Source organism: Budorcas taxicolor, chromosome X (genome assembly GCF_023091745.1).
Source record: "Budorcas taxicolor isolate Tak-1 chromosome X, Takin1.1, whole genome shotgun sequence".
NCBI lineage: Eukaryota > Metazoa > Chordata > Mammalia > Artiodactyla > Bovidae > Budorcas > Budorcas taxicolor.
The window spans coordinates 108,174,202-108,194,613 of NC_068935.1; the positions used below are offsets into that span (position 1 = coordinate 108,174,202).

General features: G+C 38.5%; 1 pseudogene; it reads right to left on the reverse strand.

Annotated features, from left to right (window-relative positions):
• LOC128069613 (melanoma-associated antigen B16-like) overlaps positions 1-1,399 on the reverse strand; it is a 3,106-nt pseudogene extending 1,707 nt beyond the window's left edge.
• Between the last annotated feature and the right edge of the window lie 19,013 nt (positions 1,400-20,412).

The following is a 20,412-nucleotide window of genomic DNA, read 5'->3' on the forward strand; positions in this document are numbered from 1 at the left end:
GCTAGTATGGGAATCTTCCTCAGAACAAAACCTCCACCTACTGAGATCTGGAGAAGGGCATCAGGGCACCTGAAAGCCCTGTCTGTAGCCTCTCAGCAGTGACAATGGAGCAAGGTTGCACTTTTTGTGATCCTGACTTTCCTTCAGTTATCATTAAGGGTCCTTCTCTTGACTGTTGGTGGGGCTTTAGGTCTGACCATTCTGCAAACTGATGTCAATCCCTCTGCATACAAGAATGCCTTATCATTCTGAGTTACTCCAGGGTAAACTGTGGAAAGACACTCCATCAACCTTCACAAGGGCTTCCCTGCGCCAGTAGCAAAAGCTAGACACTGAGGAGGAAAAAAGGGGTGGCCTCTGCCTATATAAATCCCTGAGCTTCTTAGGGCTGATAACAGGGGAAGGACTCTTTGAAGTCCCCTCCATCTTGGGTTGATTAGCCCCACAATTCTCACATCCGCTTCTCAAACTGGATTCTGGTTGGTAATGTGCCCACTCTATCTACTGCTTGTGGCCCCCTTCCAATCAAGGCTTCATCTTGGTGAAACCCCAAAATGGAAGTGAGGAGAACCTCACGACAGGACATGGAGAGCTGACAAGAGGAGCAGACACTGTGCACATCCTCTTTCTTGGGGTCAGAAGATTCCCTAAGAAATCACTTGGGGTCCTCATTGGGATTCCTGCATGGTCTGAGATGCTTTCCTGTGGTGACATGACACCACCTGCCCCAGACTAAGGCTTCCACTCCCTCAGACTGCAATGGCCAAGCAAATCAGCAGCACTTCAGCTACCCCCAGCCAGGAGCCTCCCAGGGCCAATAGTCCTGCAAAGGCTCAGTGATTCACTGCTATTCTGGGGAGTGGGGGGTGGGGTGGAGGGGCTGGGTGTGTGGGTCCCCACAAGACTCACTCAGGGAACTCTGCTTTTGGACCTGTAGGTCAGGGACCCTGAGCCCTGTGCACAAAGGCCGCCACCTCAATCAGACTGCCAAACAGGAAGCGTGTGGTAGCTCAGCCTGAACCTGCTTGTGTCTCCCAGGGTTGGGGTGGAGCTCTCATCAGGTGGGTGCACTCCTTTCTGGGGTAGGGGATCCCCTCAGTCCTCATTTAGAGGCTCACCTGACACCTGACAGCACCTGGGGTTCCTCCGGTTGCTGACTGGAGTCCGCACCTCGGATTCAAGCTCTCATAGCCTCGCTCTCTGCAGGTGCAAGTCAGGGGCTGTGACTTCCTGTGACCCCTGCCCTGGCGTCACCAGAGCCACCAGCAGGGGTGGGCACTGCACACCTGGCACTCAGTTTTGGAGCAAAGGTGGCTGTAGCTCTTGTATGCAGTCCTCACGTTGGGTTCTGCCAAGCCCCTGATGCCTCCTTCTGTTGAGCTGATGTCTTGACCCTCATTGCCAAGTTGTCTTGCCCCTGAGAACCCTGAAGCGTAACTGAGGGTGTGTCTCAGCCTGACAGCCTTGACTGGGGCTTTTAGGATGAAAAGCAGCCACTAGCCCGTCTGCGTGTGATCCCCCTTTATTCTCTGTTGTTGTTCTCTTGTGTTCTCATTCATGGAGTTCTCTTTTTTTGGCTTGTTTTTCATGATTTAAGATCCCCTGGAGAAGAAAATGGCAATCCACTCCAGTATTCTTGCCTGGAGAATCCCATGGACAGAGAAGCCTAGTAGGTTACAGTCCACGGGGTCGCAAAGAGTCAGACACGACTGAGCGACTTCACTATCACTAAGGCCTTCTGGGAAGTGTCTGATTCCAGCAAAGCCTTGATGAGCTCACTTACTGCAGTCCTTGCAGTGCTTGGAAGGAGTCATGTTCCAGCTTCAATGGAAAAAGGGGAAGTTGGAGCACAAGGCAGGCAGGGGCCAGGTCGGGGGCTGGGCTGTCAGAGAAAAGTGATGGCCATCTATTTCTGCTCTCACCAGTAAGACAGCCTCTTTCATACTTTATCCACTAAAAAGTGTGCTTTGTACATGGAGGGACTGAGATTAATGATTTTGAAAACCCCTGTTTTGTGAAGTTGTTCACATCCCTATATACAGAAACCATATGCAGATGATAAATATTCTCTCTTTATTTGCATTTTTATACTCTTGCTTTATTTTTCTATTCTTATTCTTGTAGCTTTGTTTTCTAGTCCACTTTAAAACAATGGCTTAAATATTTTCTTGAATCTCCTCATCTACTTTGTTTTTGTATCAAGGGGAGCCTGCTTGTTAGAATGTGTGGAGTAATTTGAAATATTTCTGTGTGATTTGGAAAAGTTTACATAACATGCTGATTAGTTTTTTCTGATTATATGGTGCAAGTAGCCTCTAGATCTGATGCAAACTATGTGGCTTTGGCTTGGTATTTCAGATTGTGATTGCTGATTTCAATTTTATATTTATAATGGGCCTACTCTTCACTTTATGTTTTGCTGAAAAATAGCCTTTCCCTTGGGTGTTCAAAGTTAAAGGCATAATCTTTATAATAAACCATTTCACATATAAATTCTCTGCCATTTAGTATAGTACACAAAACAGTACTATGAACCCTATTTCCCTGACACTCATCATAACCATCATCAATAGTTATATGTATGAGTCTGATTAGATCAGTATTTTTTTGGCCAATATGTTTGTTTTTCTGGCAAGAACATGCCCCAAATGGTATTATATTTCCATTGGGAGTTGTTGTTCAGTTGCTAAGTTGTGTTGAACTCTTCATAACCTGATGGACTGCATCACACCAGGCTTCCCTGTCTTTCACTATGTCCCAGAGTTTGAGCTATCTAGCCATCTTATCCTCTGTTGCCCTCTTCTCCTTTTGCCTTCATTGTTTCCCAGCATCAGGGTTTTTTCCAGCAAGTTGGCTCTTTGCATCAGGCAGCCAAAGTATTGGAGCTTCAACTTCAGCATGTGTCCTTCCAATGAATATTCAGGGTTGATTTACTTCAGGACTGACTTGTTTTATCCCCTTGTGGTCCAAGGGACACTCAAGAGTCTTCTCTAGCACCACAATTTGAAGGCATCAATTCTTCAGTGTTCAGCCTTCTTTATGGTCCAATTCTCACATCTGTACATGACTATGGGAAAAATAATATCTTTCATCATACTGGCCTTTTGTTAGCAAACTGATGTCTTTGCCTTTTAATATGTTATCTAGGTTTGTCACAGCTTTCCTTCCAAGGAGTAAGCATCTTTTAATTTCATGGCTGGAGTCACAATCTTCAGTGATTTTGGAAGGCAAGAAGATAAAATCTGTCACTGTTTCCATGTTTTCCCCATCTATTTGCCATGAAGTGATGGGGCTGGATGCCACGATTTTAGTTTTCTGAACGCTGAGTTTCAAGTCAGCTTTTTTAGTCTCCTTTTTCACACTCATCAAGAGGCTTTATAGTTCCTCTTCAACTTCTGCCATTAGAGTGGTATCATCTGCATATCTGAGGTTGTTGGTATTTCTCCCATCAGTCTTGATTCCAGCTTGTGATTCATCCAGCCAAGCATTTCACATGATGTACCCTGCATATAAGTTAAATAAACAGGGTGACAATATACAGCCTTGATATATTCCTTTCCCAATTTTGAACCAGTCTGTTGTTCCATGTAAGGTTCTAACTGTTGCTTCTTGACCTGCACACAGGTTTCTCAGGAGACAAGTAAGGTGGTCTGGTATTCTCATCTCGTTAAGAATTTTCCACAGTTTATTGTGATCCACAGTCAAAGGCTTTAGCGTAGTCAATAAAGCAGAAGTAGATATTTTCCTGAAATTCCCTTGCTTTCTCTATGATCCAACGGATGTTGGCAATTTGATCTCTAGTTCCTCTGCCTTTCCTAAACCCAGCTTGTACATCTGGAAGTTCTCATGTACTTGAAGCCTAGCCTGAAGGATTTTCAGCATAACCTTACTAGCATGTGAAATGAGCACAAGTGTGTGGTAGTTTGAACATTCTTTGGCATTGCCCTTTCTTTGAGATTGGAATGAAAACTCACCTTTTCCAGTTCTGTGGCCACTGCTGAGTTTTCCAAATTTGCTAACATATTGAGTGCAGCATTTTAACACCATCATTTTAGGATTTGAAATAGCTCAACTGGAATTCCATCACCTCCAGTAGCTTTGTTTGTAGTGATACTTCCTAAGGTCCACTTGACTTCACACTCTAGGATGTCTAGCTCTAGGTGAGTAATCACACCACTGTGGTTATCCTGGTCATTAAGACCTTTTTTAATATAGTTCTTCTGTGTGTTCTTGCCACCTCTTCTTAATCTCTTTTGCCTCTATTAGGTCCTTATTATTTCTGTCTTTTATTGTGCCCATCCTTACACAAAATGTTCTTTTGATATCTCCAACTTTCTTGAAGAGATCTCTAGTCTTTCCCATTTAATTATTTTCCTCTACATCTTTGTATTGTTCATTGAAGAAGGCCTTTTTATCTCTCCTTGCCATTCTTTGGAACTCTGCATTCAGTTGGGTATATTTTTCACTTTCTCCCTTGCTTTTTGCTTCTCATCTTTCCTCAGCTATTTGTAAAGCCTCCTCAGACAACCACTTTGCTTTCTTTCATTTCTTTTTCTTTGGGATGGTTTTGGTTACTGCCTCCTGTACAATGTCATGAACCTCTGTTCATAGTTCTTCAGGCACTCTGTCTTCTAAAACTAACCCTTGAATCTATTTGTCACCTCTACTGGATAATCATAGGAGATTGGTTTAGGTCATACATGAATGGCCTAGTGGTTTCCCCTAATTTCTTCAATTTAAGCCTTAATTTTGCAATAAGCACCTGATTATCTGAGCTATAGTCAGCTCCTGGTCTTGTTTTTGCTGACTGTATAGAGCTTCTCCATCTTTGGCTGCAAAGAATATAATCAATCTGATTTCAGTATTGACCAGTTGGTGATGTCCATGTGTAGAGTTGTCTCTTGTGTTGTTGGAAGAGGGTGTTTGCTATGACCAGTGAGTTCTCTTGGCAAACTCTGTTAGCTTTTTCCCTGCTTCATTTTGTACTCCAAGGTCAAACTTGCCTGTTACTCCACGTATCTCTGGATTTCCTACATTTGCTTTCCAATCTCCTGTGATGAAAAAGGATGCCATTTTTGGTTTTAGTTCTAGAAGGTCTTATAGGTCTTCATATAATTGGTCAACTGCAGTTTCTTCAGCATCAGTGGTTGGGGCATAACCTTGGATTAGTGTGATACTGAATAGCTTGCCTTGGAAACAAATCGAGATCATTCTGTTGTTTTTGAGATTGCACCCAAGTACTGCATTTTGGACTCTTGTTGACTATGAAGACTACTACATTTCTTCTAAGAGATTCTTGCCCATAGTAGTAGATATAATGGTTATCTGAATTAAGTTTGCCCATTTTCTCCATTTTAGTTCATTGATTGCTAAGATGTTGATGTTCACTTTTGCCATATCCTGTTTGACCACCTTCAATTTACCTCAATTTATAGACCTAACATTCCAGGTTCTTATGCAGTATTGTTTTTTATAGCATCGGACTTTACTTTCAACACCAGACACATCCACAACTAAGTGTCATTTCCAATTTGGCCCAGCCACTTCATTCTTTCTGGAACTATTAATAATTGCCCTCAACTCTTTCCCAGTAGCATAGTGGACACCTTCTGACCTGGGGGGGCTCATCTTCTGGTGTCATATCTTTCTGCCTTTTCATACTGCTCATGTTCATGGGGTTCTTCATACAGGAATACTAGAGTGGTCTGCCATTCCCTCTAGGAGTTATATAATATCTGTGTCTTCCTTTTTTATGATCTTCACACTCTGATAATTATGACCATTCTCCATTCTCCAGTACCAGCTACAGAATGGTAATTTTCTCATTCTGTCAATATCATATCTTTAAATCATTGAGAAGTTTTCTATAGGCCAAAACCTTTCCTTGTGGCCACTTTTTGCTGAGGTATTGTTATAAAAATACTTTTAGCTTTCTCTGAAAAGACTTTAATATCTGCACCTATATTTTACAGACTACTTTAAACTATTATCACTTATTTCTGTTTCTTTTGTGATTGAGAATATATTGAGATGACCAATATAAAACTATTGGTCATATAGATCTTATATAACAGAAGGAACAAACAAAATCTTTGTATGTTCTATCAAGAAGTGATCTGGCAGCAATGGCCACTGAGTGTATCAAGTCTGGAGGAGAAAGAATAAGTCTGGGGATATCTATCAGGTCAGTAATAGAAGTACATGAGATGATATGAGCTGGATAGAAAAAAAGCCAGCTCTTCTTCCCCATGTTCCACATGCAGTTTTTTTCTTTTGGGGCCTTCACTTTCAAAATGTGACAACTGGGACTTGGTGTTGTATTGGGAGAATGCTATCTAAGTCAATGATCTGTTCATTTCACCTTGCACTACATCATCACTCATGCTGACTTGCATTGCTCTACACCTCCTGAAATTATATTCTCTGGACTATATTGTTCCAGAGAAGAGCCACCAGGGAATAGCTTTTTGATTACAGACACACTGAAAACCAAGAGGTCATTATTGACCTACATGCAGTGCCATGCTAGAGTATCCAGATGTGATGGGAATAGAATCCCATTTATTCTTCCAGCGCTCCTTAATCAACTCAGATGTGGGCTTTGTGGTGATGATCCTGCAGTGCTCAACTGAAATGCCAAACATTAGTTATGCTTGGAAAGAATTTAAAGAGCAACTGAGTGAGGATATCGATTTCAAAGTGAAGGGAATGGTCTTTCTCTAAGGAAAGCAGTGTGCTTGCCTTGATATCCCTACTGCATCAGCAAAAGTAGTACAAGGAAAATGGCATGATTCACTGAAAAGTGCTGGCAGCTTTCTGTGGCCACAGAGCAACCAGAGCTAGAAGGACCACGGGAAGGATATTGCAACTTCTGGGGACAGTGGGAAGGTAGTCGAGGCTTCAATGGACAGCGTGAGGGCAACCGAAGTGTCAGGGGACAGTGAGAAAGAACTAGAAGCTTCAGAGGATAGTGAACAAGAGGTGGCAACAAAAGTAACAGATTCCAAAGAAAGGTCAGAAGTGGAGTTTTAATACAGCATTCAGACAGGAATTTGAAGTAGAGGGTTTATGTGGCAAAAACAGAACTATGGTGAGCAGTATGGAACTGAACATTATTTTTCATGCTAAGTTAAAAACACTTTGTATTTCCTTCCTGACCACTTGCCCAGACCCATCTCTTCAAGAGAGAAAAGCTTCACCTAAATGATTTCGTCTGATTGATGACTGTCATTTATAAATTTATTGCTACTTCTGTCTTGGGCATTCCTTTGGAAAAGATGTATGGATTCGTTACATATTCTAATGCATTGCCTATAGATTATAAGACAAAGTCAAGCAGGTATCTGCTGATACTTTTTTAAGTTGACCTGTCTTTATACTTAGAAATATCTCTTAATAGTAGGCTTCCCTGGTGGCTCAAATGGTAAAGAATCTGCCTGCAATACAGGAGACCCATGTTCAATCCCCAGGTTGGGAAGATCCCCTGGAGAAGGAAATGGCAACTCACTCCAGTATTCTTGCCTGGAGAATGAGACAGAGGTCCATGGGGTCACAAAGAGTCAGACATGACTGAGCATGCACACACATGCCTCCTAACTCCTTTTTTTAAAATTGTCCCTCTTTGTTTACCCTGCTATCTCACTTTTTACAATGTCTACACACAAAAAAATCTGAGCAACTCAAGCAACGGCACAGTGTCTCCCAAAGAGCAGACTGTGAATGTTTTGGAGATAAATGAACCAATGAACTTGGTATCTAATTATTAAGATTAAATTTCTCCAATATTCTTTATAACTAAATACAAATAGATATCTTTGGTTTTACAAAATGACATTAAAAAGCATTAGGAAAGGTAAGAATTGACCAGTATTTAATTTATTTATACAAATTTCTTGGGGGAAATGACTTTACTACTGAGTTCTTTCAGATTTCCTAAGAAACATGGATTCCTAAGAAACAGGATCCAGGTTATCCTGTTCTGGACTGTAAATATTGTTTTATAGAGTCACAAAATTCCTACTCAATCATGACAGAAAGCATAAACATGTAACCAAAATCATACATAAATATAGATTCTAAAGGTCTATTTAAACCTTGTGTAAAAAGAACAGCCCTAGAAAAATAAATGAAAGAAGAAAGTAAGGCTATAAGGGAAGTAGGGATGGAGAGATGAGAAAAGGAAGAAAAAGAGGAAGTGTGGAAAAGAAAGGAAGGAGGGAGGGAAGAAAAACTCCAAATTACCACACAAATCAGGAATACAAAGATGATGTAAAAATTTCCCTCCAGCCCTTACTGGACCTCAACTGCTTAGAACATTGACTTTAGTATTTTAAAACCAAATGAAACAACTGTGTCAGGAGAAGCTGTTGAACTTGGCCCTGTAATGTACACTTGCTATGGCAGTGGGGCCATCCCTGGCTGCAATTTTGGCTTGGAATATCCATCCCTCATTGCTTAGAGCCTCTTCACAGCAGGAAGGGAGGGCAATGGGAACTATAACATGGGCCCTCTTGAAAAATCCCAAGGCTTTAATTGTGTTGATTTCAGCATGGGTTGTTGGAATCCACATGTATTCATAGCATGTAGATCGCTGTTGAGAATCTTCTAAAACATTAGATATTTTCTTCTATCATGTCTTTGTTGATTAGATTCATGGGCTCTTAGTAGAAAAAAGTGATTCCTCTCAGCATATACACTCATTACATTAATCTCTTCCCAGATTTCCTCCTCAGTGGCCCAGCTGTCCTTCCTGAAGATCATGAGGGGGATAGTAAACGAGCAGTCAGCCTTGGGCATGTCCTTGTCACTACTCAGTTTCCCAGCAAAGGTTAGGTCCATTTTGCTGATAAGGGCATGGAAGGGCTCCATGGAGTCAACTTTCTTCAAATCACTGAAAACACCCAGCTCCATCTACTCAAAAGCTACCCTGATATCAGGGAAGTGGTCCTGTTGTTCACATTCGTTAGCATGTGTGTCTTTGTGCTCTTTCATTTTATAAAGATCAACAGGGACTTCCCTGGTGATCCAGTGGCTAAGACTCCACACTCCCAATGCAGAGGGCTCAGGTTTGATCCATGGTCAGGGAACTAGATCCCACATGCAGCAACTAAGAGTTTCCATGCTGCAACTAAAGATCCTGCATGCCACAAAAAAGACCTGGTGCAGCCAAATAAATAAAATGATCAACAGAAATGACACCCAGAGAGTAACCTTGTTATATACAGGATCTGCACACAAGTACTTACTGTCAGGAAGGGCTTATGAGGTGCTTGAATTTTCCCTTCCTTAACTTTGTTAGCTCATTTATTGCTTTCTGTTTAGGATGCAGCTATAGCAGTAGTGATGGTATATGGGGATATTTGGAGAGCTCTGGAGAATCCCAAGTGCCCCCTGCACTGGAAGCATGGAACCTTAACCACTGGACTACCAGGAAAGTCCCCCTCGATTCTATTTCTAGTCCATTCTTTATAATTAACTAAAATGATAATAGGCCAGTTCTCACCCACCAAAGAGGCTTTATGTGGTTATTATACACCCTGTAATCATACTGCCTCAAGCAAGTCAAGTTTTTATGCTTTATTGAAATGACCCTATTGATGGTCGATGGCAGCTGTGGTTTCAGGAGCCACCTCAGATTCCTGCAGGGAAGCATCAGAAATCCACTGAAGCAAGTCACACTTGGAATAACTAAGGGGTGGATTTTAAAATGTTCCCTCTAATCTATCTAGTCATCTTCCTCCTACTGTAGATTATAGACTCACCACAAGTGCATAGCATGTCCACTTTCTCCAACGTGAAAAGTTCTCACACTTGACTTCAATCCATAAAATAAAATATGCTGGACTTAGTCAAGTTTAAAACATTTTTTGTTCTGTGAATAACACTGCTAAGAAAAAGAAATTACAATATGAAGACTGGGAAAAATATTTGCAAATCTGATATCTGGAAAAAAGGGCTTCTTCCCTAAATAAGAAGACCTCTCTAAACTCAACAGTAATAGAGCTCAATTAGAAAACTGGCATAAAACTTGAATACATGCTTAACAAAGAGGACTGTTGATGCCAAATAAGGAGATGAGACTACTTTAAACATCATTACACTTTAAGAAAATGTAAATTTAATGCTATGAGATGCCACTACATATCGATTAGAATAGCTAAAAAAAGATTACTAAAAATACCAAGTCCTGAGTGAGGATGTGAAGCTATCAGATCTCTCATACATTGCTTTGGGAATGCAAAATGAGCCAGGTTCTCTGGGAAACCATCTAGATGGTTCTAATAAAACTAACTTATTACTTAACTTTGAAAAGGCCCTTTCAGTATATTTTCATAGAGAAATGAAAACTTCTACTCACACACACACAAACAGCATCTGAATGTTTATAGAAACTTAATTTCCAATGGCCAAAAAGTAGAAGCAAATAAACATCCCACAATGAGGAACTGATAAGACTGTGATTCATACTGTACCACAATAAAAAAGAAGGGGACAAGTATACATGTTACAATGGGACCCAATCTCAAGAAATAATGCTGAATCAAAGGAGCCAAACTTAAAGGTCAATCTTATCTACTCTATAATTTCATTCACATAAAATTCTCAAAAGGCTAAAATTATATCGGTATATGTGTTTGTGTGTTTGCCACAGTTTTTCATATTCTAATTTTAATTTTTAACGTGTTTTGGAATGCTGGTTTATTCTTTCATGATCTGTGTGCTGCAATAATCTAGATTTTACTGATGACTTCTAAAACTTATACCATGCTGAAGATGGAGTAACTAGGACAGGATTTACCCACTCATCTGAAAACAACTAAAAAAGTAGGTAAAATATAAGACAACATTATTCAATATATTGGACATCAGCCGATGAAAAACAGGGATCACTGAGAAATGGGAAAGAATGGTTCTGAGTCTATAATTGCCCCAGCTTGCTTCCTAGAGCTCCAGTGGAGCCTGTGGTATCTCTAAGTTGATAAGATAAAGCTGGGAGTCAGGAAAGGCCAATGCAGTTAGAGTTCCTAAGAGAGAGTACCAGAGAGGAGAGAGCTGCACACAGAGAAAACTGTGGTGCCCATACAGGGCAGGGAGCACTTCTTGTCAGAGTGATAAACCATTATCATTCATAGGGCATCAGGGAGAGAACTCAGAGGTAAAGTGAGGTAAGCCATGGTTCATGCTGTTCTAGTCCCAACTGATGAAGCTTGAAACAAAAACTGATAAGATTTTGTTTCTAAGCAACTAAATATTCATTACAAAACAGGGCTTGAGAATACTGATATATTGGAGAAAAAAACAAACTGTGCATTGGTTCTGGACAAGTGTGAGCAAGGCAAAAATCACAATATAATGATGTCTGGTATCCAATCACATATCACCAGGTACACAAAGAAGTAGGGATATATAATCAATAATTAGGAAAAAAAAAAAAACAAGCAAAAACTGACCTGGAAATGACACAGGTGATAAAATGCATAGTCAAGGACAATGAAACAGTTATTATAAATATATGTCATATATCATAAAATTAAATGGGTTGGAGACATAGAAGATATGAGAAGATTCAAAATGAGCATGACGGGGCTTCCCTAGTGGCTCAGTGGTAAAGAATGTGCCTGCCAAAGCAGAAGACACAGGTTCAATCCCTGATCCAGGAAGATCCCACATGCTGAGGAACAACTAAGCCGGTGTGCCACAACTACTGAGCCTGAGCTCTAGAGCCCAGGAGCTGCAACTAGTCAAGCCTGCATGCTCTACAGCCTGTTGCTCCACAACATGAGAAGCCACTGCAATGAGAAGCCCGTGCACCGCGTCGGAGAGTAGCCCCTAGTCACTGCAGTTAGAGAAAGCCTACACACAGCAACAAAGACCCACCACAGCCAAGACTAAATTATTTAAAGACCCAGCACAGCCAAGACTAAATTATTTAAATAATTAAAAACAGAATGAATGTGAAGGGACTTCCCTGGTGATGCAGTGGCTAAAACTCTGTGCTCCCAGTGCAGGGGGCCCAGCTTGGATCCCTGGTCAGGGAACTAGCCCCCACATTCACAATTAAAAAGTTCCCACATGCCACGACTCAGATCTGGTGAAGCCAAATAAATAAATAAATATGTTTTAAAAAATTGAAGAGGTAAAACTGCTTGAGGTAAAAGTACACATTGGTTTGGATATTGAAAAGATAAAAAGGATCAGTGAACCCTTGTATGTGAAAAATAGCACCACATATTTTTAGGGTGTATCTGTGTATGAAAAAATGATTACCTATAATCAGCTTTAAATTAATATATTTCAGATGTTAAATGCATTCACCTTTGAGGAAGGAGCAGAATTTTGGAATAGCAAATGGGGACAATTGTTAGGATTTCTTGCAACAGGAATATATGTACAATTGCCTTAGTAATGAAAAATTTTAATAAGCCTAACACTAGGAGGAGTAGCTGTGTTTTAGCCAGAAAAAAAAAATGACTGCTAAATGATAAAATAGACAAAAATTGAAATATAAAGAACTTACAATATAAGTTTACAATATAATAAAAGTGTATTCCTCCATGTAGGTTGGTAGACATTCTGCACTAAGAGTGAAAAGCAGTGACTAATTGGGTGGGTGTGAATGAGCAGGTTACCACTGTGGGTAATTGGGGCTTATGCCCACTGTGGATCTCTGCAATAAAATTCACCTCAGAGTTATTCCAACCTAAGGGCAAGGAAGATGTGCTAATTTTTCACCAAGTTCCATCCATCACTGTTTGAGGACTGGGCCTGCAGGTTTTAACTGCTACTTCTGGCCTGAGGCATTTGAGGGCTGAGCACCCTCCGTGAACAGAGAAAGCCCTCAAGGAGAAAGGAACAATTTTTCAGGAAGCCACTGACCCGCAGGGAAGATTTAAATGTGAAGGGACATGGCAAGGCATGGACGCTATCTGCTACAGAGCAGTACTGGAAAGAACTTTGAGAAAACACGTCCCTAAAAGACAATGATGGTATGGTGGCACAACGTGGCCAGGGAAATTTCCAAGCTTCTAAGGATGATAATAGTTTCTACCTTTGCTATTTTACATCTAAGGGGATGTGGATATTATTGACGAATCTCTTAACCCAGAAGTGGCTTCTGATTTATAGTATGTAACACACCTACTTATGCTTATTATATGAATCAATGAAATTATTTTGAATTTTTAAAAAACAAACATTAAAAAAAGAAACATTATTTTATCAATACATCTTCAAAAACACAACCACTTTTTCCATAAATTCCACTATTATGACAGATTTCTTTATGGACTCTTAAAGGAGGCAACTGTCACTGTGGGTCTTTGCTCATGAACATCTCATGAGTTCAAAAATACACACTTAAGAATGTCCTTGGATTCCACTTTCACAGTCTATATCATTAGGAAATGAATATTTTAGGGAAAAGGAAATGATGCTTTTGAGAGAAAGTTTCTACCTGAACCTGCACATTTTTATTTTTGTGTACTGTGAAGAAGCCAGTGACTCTTTGACTTTGATAACATTAATAATTATTGTTGAGCTGCTTAAATTTCCTACTCGAAACATTTCATTTTATGTAAATTTCCTATTCTAAAGTTTTTTTTAAACACGTGTATACCTGTGGCATATTCATGTTGATGTATGGCAAAACCAATACAAAATTGTAAAGTAATTAACTTCCAATTAAAATAAATAAATTTATATTAAAAAAAAATAAAAATTTCAATCTGTTCATGCACGAGAAAAATCAGGCATTTTTCCCTGGATTTCTGCTAATAAAATAACACATTTTGACCAAACAGTTCTTTCTCCTGTTTTCCTCTAATGAGATTGCCACAAGCCAAATACCTCTCTGAGAATGAAAATAATCAATGAACAAAGATGATAAAAGGTGCCTGGAGTCCTTTTTTGCCAAGAGAAAATTATATTCTAAAATTATATTTGTATCTGAGTAGGATGGAATAAAATTAGCAATATTCTGACAGTCTTTGAGAGTAACTGTGTTTGCCTAACAGACCATCTGAGAGTCTTGGGGCTTTGATTAGACACTGTATGGATTTCAACTGTGATCCACTGACAATGTGTTTTAAGATATAATATAAAATTATAATATGTATATAAAGCAGCACATAACATATAATATGTGCTAAATAATGTATAATTAATGTGATAATGCAATTAATCTGTAATAAAATATAGTATGCACATAAAACATAACCACATTCAAACTCTCAGTTTGTTTCACAATGGATTTAAAACAAATAATATTCTTGCAGGAGTGACTGATTTTATTGACACACAAATTTCAGTGCATTTGAAAACAAAGTTGCTATCTTTAAAATTTGATATTTATGTTTTTGACACTAGTGAATTAAAATCATATCCATTTAGTTTCATTAACATGATACCTGTTTGATTGATAAGCTTTTTCTTGTTTTCTGGAGAATTTCCTTACATGGAATTAGACCTTAGGACACTTTTTCTCATTTGTTATTTATTGATTACTTATATATATTGGCAATAAGTGGAAAAAAAAACATAATACAAAAATTTGTATTATTATTTTACACTGTATCCTACCCTTTGGGTTGAGGAGGTTCTTTTAACTGTGCTCTGATTTCACTAAGATTAGAAAAATGGAAACCTTCAAACAAAAGTCACATTGCTTGAAAATAAAAGACCAGCATAGATAATTGAAACAAAGGATAGCCGGCCTGATCAGCTCCAGGACCTTGAAGAAACAGGGAAACTCTCCATGGATAAACAGCAGGGCAACAAGAAAGTTTTCAGTAGAGGAAGATAATTTTTTATAGTTATGTTGTCCAGCTGTTACACCGTCTATGCATTTTAGCAATGTGCCCTGCTTCCCCTGGCTACTCCCATGTTCTTTAAAGGAAAGGGATCCTTATTCAGTAATCTGAGACATGCAGGTCGTCATTTGTAGATTTAGACTTGAAGAAAACTGGAAAGTGCATAAAGCACTGTTTACAGCAAAACTTATCTGTTTCATTCTCTATTATACAAGACAACATATTTCAACTCAGTAGCTTACTTAGCTGGGCTTAACAAATTATGTGTGTTTCAGGAGTGCTTCAGGATGGTGAATAACAGTTACTTAAGTGGAGGAGGCTTATTGGCTTCTTGCCATAAATTCTTTGACCGTTTCCTTGCTTGGTATGGAATTAGATTATACAAGATACAAAAAAAAAAAAAAAAACTATCAAGGAGGAAGCAACTTCATTTGCATATCTCTGGATACATACTGAATATAAATTATGTATTAGTTAAGATCTATTTGTAGGAAAGAATACATACACTCATGTCGGCAGAGATTGGATATCCTGTGAATGGTCTAGAAATGAGATTTGAAAACAGAGTTTCTCCTTAAAAAAATAATAGCACACTTTAATAAAAATAGATCATTGAATTGTTCTTGTCTCCTGTTCTCAGGTAGATTAAACTAGTATTTTAAATTATTTATGTGCTATTTTCAAAAATATAGTTTCCACAGATATGAGGGAAAATAAGAGTCTGGAGTGGAGGAAAAGTAAAATCTCCTAAGGTATTGTGGTTAGTAAAATATGATAGTGGCAGGCTGGGAGATCAACACCAAAGTCACTGGGAAATTGTAGAAAGGGTTTATCTTATAGGTATGGGAGGATCTTTTGGGGCCATAGTCCAATTTGAAAACTGTATAACAAAGACCAGATCAGGGAGAAAAAATTTCTGAATGTAGTGCTAAAATGCTGAAAATCAACTATTCATTCATTTATTCATCCATTCGACGAATGTTGGTGAGTCCTTATACATGCCAGAGTCTGTGTTTGGCATGAGACATGCCAAAATGAACCATGGGGATAAATGGTGGGAGTCAGAAGTTTTGTCTGAGAAAATAGAAGTTGCCAAGATTTTGCTGCACAGATGAGAGATTTAAAACTTTAGACATATTGAACCTTGAGCACTCTCAAGAAACTATATAATTATGATAGGTTAATCCAGGGGCAATAAAGGTAGGAAATGATTCTTGATATCATAAGAAGAAATATTCTCTCCAGGGAAAGATGGAACTAAGGATTTAAGATGGCAAACTGAGAGATGTGCATACTGAAATTAAGAAAAATATGAAGAAACTCAAAAGTGTGACTATGAAAAGAAAAGATCATATTCGTCAAGGAAGGAAATTTTATTTGGAGTCTTCAAAAACCCCTTTTAGCATACCTACTTAATAAAAGTTTCTATTTCTCCTCTTTGACAGAAAAATGTTTTATCCTATGCGACTACAATCAACTGTATGCTTATTTTTAAACACAGGTCAATATCACTGCATGGTGAATTTCATAACATTGTAAATTTTTTCTTTAAAATGAAACACACACACTGAAACAAGATTTGTATATGGCAGTCAAGTTCAGTATCACCTTCTAGTTGGATGAACCTGCATACAAGCAAATACACTCACAAATTTTGGTTAAAGGTAAAATGTTTAATTAAGAGTATGTGTAAAAAACAGCATACTTAAAAAATAACATTCTTCAGTACACATAACATGTTGCTCTATGAAAGCAGGTAAAAATTATTTTCAAATTAACATATCATTAATCTTGACCTTATGTGAGAACAAAGTAATTTATTTCAAAGACTTTAAATCTAATATGTAAAACCTAATAAAGTTACAATACTAGTAATGTAATTCTTCTCATTTTAAATTTGGGTCAAGTTTATAATGTAAAAAGACAGCAAAGAGAATATTAGCTTCATTAAAGGTAACAGGCCCCTTCATTGGTCACCAGCCTTGTCGTGGTGAAGTGGCTTGTGTAACTCAATGAAGCCATAAGACATACCATGCAAGGATACCCAAGACAGACAGGCCACAGTGGAGAGTTCTGACAAAATGTGGTCCACTGCAGAAGGGAATGGCAAACCACTACAGTATTCTTGCTGTAAGAACCTCATAAACAGTATGAAAAGGCAAAACAATATGACATTGGAAGATGAGCCCCCAGGTTGGAAGGTGTCCAATATGCTACTGGGGAAAAGCAGACGGCAATTACTAATAGTTCTAGAAAATATGAGGAGGCTGAGCCAAAGCAGAAACAATGCCCAGTTGTGGATGTTTCTGGTGGTGAAAGCAAAGTCCAATTCTATAAAGAAAAATATTGCACAGGAATTTGGAATGTTAGGTCCATGAATCAAGGTAAACTGGATGTGGTCAGGCAGGAGACGGCAAGAGTGAACATGAACATCTTAAGAATCAGTGAACTAAAGTGGATGGGAATGGACAAATTTAATCCAGATGACTGTTATATTTATTACTGTGGGCAATAATCCCTTAGAAGAAATAGAGTAGCCCACATAGTAAACAAGAGTCCTAAATGCAGTTCTTGGGTGCAATCACTAAAACAACAAAATGAGCAAGGTAAACCATTCAATATTACAGTTTCAAGTATATGCCCCAACTACTGAGGCCAAAGAAGCTGAAGTTGACCAGTTCTATGAAGACCTACAAGAATTTCTAGAACACCAAAAAAAGACAGCCTTTTTAGTGTCATTTCTTTGAAGAGGATTCAAAGAAACGGAAAGATATCCTATGCTCTTGGACTGGAATAATTAATATAGTTAAAATGGCCATACTACCCAAAGTAATCCACAGTTTTAACACAATCCCTATAAAATTACCTGTGGCATTTTTCACAGAATTAGAATAAAGAATCCTAAAATTTATGTGGAACCACAAAATACCCAGAATTAACAAAACACTCTTGAGGAAAAAGAATAAAGCTGGAGGCATAATCATCCCAGATGAAAAGATGAAAACTCTAATTCAAAAAGATACAACTACCTCAATGTACATAGCAGTGCTATTTACAATAGTCATGACATAGAAGCAATCTATGTTTCCATCAGCAGTCCAAACATACAATGGACTAGCAGTCAGCCATAGAAAGAAAATGAAATCGTGCTATTTTCAGCAACATGGATGGACACAGAGATTATCATACTAGGTGAAGGAAGTGATACAGAGAAAGACAAAATATGATATTGAGAGGGTAACAGGCAGGAAGGCCAGGAGAAATGGAGAAAATAGGCTGCAAGTGTCAGACATTTTTATCTCTCTTAAGTGGCAGGAGGAAACAAACTAGTGATATATTTTTTTTTTTCTTTTCTATACAAATTTAAAAGGAGGTTTCTCTTAAGATACTGTGTTGCCATAATGACACCTGGTTTCACCTGAAGTTAACTATTCTCAAACCTTGAGTTAACCAATGCATTTTTCTTATGGAAATGTTTGTCTTAAGCTCTGTTAATGTACTATGCATTTACCCCAAACTCTGTCTTCAAGTCGGTTCCACCTCTTGGCTCAGAACCTACTTGTTCCCCTAATCTATATAAATGAAACTATTTGTATGGTAATCTGCCCTTCTACAAGATTCAAGTCAGTTGTTTTATGGTCTAGGATGAATTATCTGGTGCCCAAGATGATCTCAAAATGCATCTTATGGATGAGTGGCCTGGTGCCATTCTGAGTTTTAAGACATTCCTTTCTTTCATTAACAGACTGCTAGTGACTAACAACCAGCTGAAGCCTAGCAGGGGGGTACTCTTTCTGACCCCTTCTGATGACTATGTCAGAAGCTTTCTCTATCTCCTTCATACTTTAATAAAACTTTATTACACAAAAGCTCTGAGCAATCAAGACTCGTCTCTGGCCCCGGATTGTATTCTTCTCCTCTGGAGGTCAAGAATCCCAGCATCTTTTCGTTCAGCAACAACCTTTCAATATCATTTATGAAAGTGAAAGTTGCTCAGTTGTGTCTGACTCTTTGTGACCCCATGGGCTATACAGCCCATGGAATTCTCCAGGCCAGAATAATGGAGTGGGTAGTCTTGCCCTTCTCCAGAGGATCTTTCCAACCCAGGGATCAAACCCAGGTCTCCCGGATTGCAGATAGATTCTTTACCAGCTGAGTCAAAAGAGAAGCCCAAGAATACTGGAGTGGGTAGCCTATCCTTTCTTCAGCAGATCTTCCCTACCCAGGAATCAAACTGGGATCTCCTGAATTGCATGTGGATTCTTTACCAATTGAGCTATCAGGGAAGCCACAGTATTATTTATGTGGCATCAAAAAATAAAATAAATGTACTTATTTACAATCAGAAGCAGACTCAAAGATACAGAAAACAAACTTATGGTTACCAAAGGGGATAAGGAGAGAGGAATAAATTAGGAGTATGGACTTAATAGATAAACACCAGTATATGTGAAATAGATAAACAATATTTACTGTATAGCACAGGTAACAATATAACTATATTTAATATTTTATAATAATCTATAATAGAAAAGAATTTAAAAAACTGTATATATAAAACTGAATTACTGTGTGGTATACCTGAAATTAACACAATATTGTAAATCAACTATACTTCAATAATTTTTTTTTTTCTAAAAAGAAAAAGTCAATGTTCATTAAGGGACTCCAAGGAAACTTTTGTCTCTTCCACTTGGTTTCTGCCTCAGAAGATTTTTCACTTAGTAAATAGCAAAATGTATTTTTTAAATTTCAAATAAATGTTATCCAATATTTTAATTAAAAATAAAATAAAATGAAGAAATATTTTAAAAGCAAAAAATAATTAACATATATTTCAATTTTAATTTTAATCATGAAGTTGTGCAATTTAACTACTTGAATGAGCAAAATGTCTTTTAAAATTGGCATGATTATTTTTAGACAAAACATAATTAATGAACCTCAGTATTTTATTGTATATAAGGCAGAAAGGTCTGTTACTAGAAGAAACATAACAAGGCCTTGTAACCTGTGGAACATTATTGAATTAGGAATGTTTTTGTCCACTGGAGAAGGGAATGGCAAACCACTTCAGTATTCTTACCTTGAGAACCCCATTAACAGTATGAAAAGGCAAAAAGACAGGATACTGGAAGATGAACTCCCCAGGTCGGTAGGTGCCAAATATGCTACTGGAGATCAGTGGAGAAATAACTCCAGAGAGAATGAAGAGACCAGGCCAAAGCAAAAACAACACCCAGTTTTAGATATGGCTGGTGATAGAAGCAAAGTCCTGGTGCTGTAAAGAGCAATATTGCATAGGAACCTGGAATGTTAGGTCCATGAATCAAGGCAAACTGGAAATGGTTAAACAGGAGATGGCAAGTGCCGGGAGCCAGAACGAGAGATCCCACCCATGACAAGGCCATGCGGAGAGGCCTGATGGGCAAGGCGAGTCAGGCTTCAGGGGTTCCCCCTGGGTTTTCCTGAGCATCTACCCCAAAACCAAAATCTGTCTGTTTACTGTCTGCTATACTATACTCTTACTGACATTACCACCTTTTCTCTGGAAAGAGTTAATTCAGAGCTCCAGTTAACAGTCTCCTGCATATAAAAAGGGGCT